At 63.4% G+C, this 2,716-nt stretch overlaps 1 long non-coding RNA gene across 1 annotated transcript in view; it reads left to right on the top strand.

The window, feature by feature from the left end:
• Positions 1–278: 278 nt before the first annotated feature.
• The window catches only part of LOC148133866 (uncharacterized), a 2,736-nt gene continuing 298 nt past the window's right edge, over positions 279–2,716 (top strand). The window contains exons 1-2 of the long non-coding RNA XR_015756057.1: positions 279–1,113; positions 1,794–2,716. The exon at positions 1,794–2,716 is cut by the window's right edge and continues 298 nt beyond it. This is a non-coding gene — a long non-coding RNA (uncharacterized LOC148133866). The remainder of the gene's footprint in view (positions 1,114–1,793) is intronic.

The following is a 2,716-nucleotide window of genomic DNA, read 5'->3' as shown; positions in this document are numbered from 1 at the left end:
ACTCGCGCCGAACATGTGTTCCGAAGTGCCGCAGGAACTGTGTGAATTGAGCCCGGCAAATGGCCAACTGTCATTTTGTGTCTGCAGCCCGAAAACTTTAACTTTGTCTGTCGCGGAAGTCCCGAGCGGGAAAAATCCAAACGGTTTTGCGGGGATCGAGTTCCAGAGCGATGCAGTCAAATTTGAAATTCAGACCCATTCAGTGCCACTTGCATTTGTTACACAGTGAGGTTGGCGGGGTACCCGGAGATTTCTGGGAACACGATTTTTAGAACAAAATGGCGGCGCGGGACCTTTTTGAAAGGCATCCGAAAAACGGTTCCACGGGCATAGCACTCTAATGGCGGGTATGAGTGCATGCTGGAGAGCTCTTGGAAGTCGAATTTTTGACACTTTGTCAATTTTTTGACAGAATTGCCAAACTCTCCCTGTCTGTTCTAAGAGTCGGTCAGAGACCTGTGTGGAGGTCTCTTGACACGATTGGAGGGCGGGCAAATCCCCACGTTGACTCCGGCCGTCCCTCCACAGGCGCTCGTGTCCAAAATGAAGGCGAGAGACGCGAGTGGCCTGGTTCCCTTGGGTGCTGCCAGGAAGGATGCGGGCTGACCCTTGCCTGAGCACTCCCTAAAGCCTCTTACGAGTCGAGGGCCGGCCTCGGGCGCCGCACGACCGGCTCTGGGAGTGGGTGGCCGCTATTGTGAATAGGCTGGTCCTTCCCGCTGCCACCCGGCCAAGTGCGACGGCTCTGCCGCCCTGCGGTGCTCGTCACCCAGGTTTGGGGAACTCGGTCAGAGGCTGTGGCGGGGGGTCTCTTGACACGATTGGAGGACGGGCCATCCCCACGTTGACTCCGGCCGTCCCTCCACAGGCGCTCGTGTCCAAAATGAAGGCGAGAGACGCGAGTGGCCTGGTTCCCTTGGGTGCTGCCAGGAAGGGTGCGGGCTGACCCTTGCCTGAGCACTCCGTAAAGCCTCTTACGAGTCGAGGGCCGGCCTCGGGCGCCGCACGACCGGCTCTGGGAGTGGGTGGCCGCTATTGTGAATAGGCTGGTCCTTCCTGCTGCCATCCGGCCAAGTGCGACGGCTCTGCCGCCCTGCGCTGCTCGTCACCCAGGTTTGGGGAACTCGGTCAGAGGCCGTGGCGGGGGGTCTCTTGACACGATTGGAGGACGGGCCATCCCCACGTTGACTCCGGCCGTCCCTCCACAGGCGCTCGTGTCCAAAATGAAGGCGAGAGACGCGAGTGGCCTGGATCCCTTGGGTGCCGCCAGGAAGGGTGTGGGCTGACCCTTGCCTGAGCACACGTTAAAGCCTCTTACGAGTCGAGGGCCGGCCTCGGGCGCCGCACGACCGGCTCTGGGAGTGGGTGGCCGCTATTGTGAATAGGCTGGTCCTTCCCGCTGCCATCCGGCCAAGTGCGACGGCTCTGCCGCCCTGCGGTGCTCGTCACCCAGGTTTGGGGAACTCGGTCAGAGGCCGGTGCGGGGGGTCTCTTGACACGATTGGAGGACGGGCCATCCCCACGTTGACTCCGGCCGTCCCTCCACAGGCGCTCGTGTCCAAAATGAAGGCGAGAGACGCGAGTGGCCTGGATCCCTTGGGTGCCGCCAGGAAGGGTGTGGGCTGACCCTTGCCTGAGCACACGTTAAAGCCCCTTACGAGTCGAGGGACGGCCTCGGGCGCCGCACGACCGGCTCTGGGAGTGGGTGGCCGCTATTGTGTATAGGCTGGTCCTTCCCGCTGCCATCCGGCCAAGTGCGACGGCGCTGCCGCCCTGCGGTGCTCGTCACCCAGGTTTGGGGAACTCGGTCAGAGGCCGGTGCGGGGGGTCTCTTGACACGATTGGAGGACGGGCCACCCCCACGTTGACTCCGGCCGTCCGTCCACAGGCGCTCGTGTCCAAAATGAAGGCGAGAGACGCGAGTGGCCTGGATCCCTTGGGTGCCGCCAGGAAGGGTGTGGGCTGACCCTTGCCTGAGCACACGTTAAAGCCCCTTACGAGTCGAGGGACGGCCTCGGGCGCCGCACGACCGGCTCTGGGAGTGGGTGGCCGCTATTGTGTATAGGCTGGTCCTTCCCGCTGCCATCCGGCCAAGTGCGACGGCGCTGCCGCCCTGCGGTGCTCGTCACCCAGGTTTGGGGAACTCGGTCAGAGGCCGGTGCAGGGGTCTCTTGACACGATTGGAGGACGGGCCACCCCCACGTTGACTCCGGCCGTCCGTCCACAGGCGCTCGTGTCCAAAATGAAGGCGAGAGACGCGAGTGGCCTGGATCCCTTGGGTGCCGCCAGGAAGGGTGTAGGCTGGCCCTTGCCTGAGCACACTGTAAAGCCTCTTACGAGTCGAGGGTCGGCCTCGGGCGCCGCACGACCGGCTCTGGGAGTGGGTGGCCGCTATTGTGAATAGGCTGGTCCTTCCCGCTGCCATCCGGCCAAGTGCGACGGCTCTGCCGCCCTGCGCTGCTCGTCACCCAGGTTTGGGGAACTCGGTCAGAGGCCGGTGCGGGGGGTCTCTTGACACGATTGGAGGACGGGCCATCCCCACGTTGACTCCGGCCGTCCGTCCACAGGCGCTCGTGTCCAAAATGAAGGCGAGAGACGCGAGTGGCCTGGATCCCTTGGGTGCCGCCAGGAAGGGTGCGGGCTGACCCTTGCCTGAGCACACGTTAAAGCCTCTTACGAGTCGAGGGTCGGCCTCGGGTGCCGCACGACCGGCTCT

Source organism: Chiloscyllium plagiosum, unplaced genomic scaffold (assembly GCF_037043375.1).
Source record: "Chiloscyllium plagiosum isolate Xiang-an unplaced genomic scaffold, Cpla_swu_hap1 HiC_scaffold_189, whole genome shotgun sequence".
In the NCBI taxonomy this organism is placed as follows: Eukaryota; Metazoa; Chordata; class Chondrichthyes; order Orectolobiformes; family Hemiscylliidae; genus Chiloscyllium; species Chiloscyllium plagiosum.
Note: the sequence above shows the minus strand (reverse complement) of the source record. Positions and strands in the feature narration are given on the sequence as shown.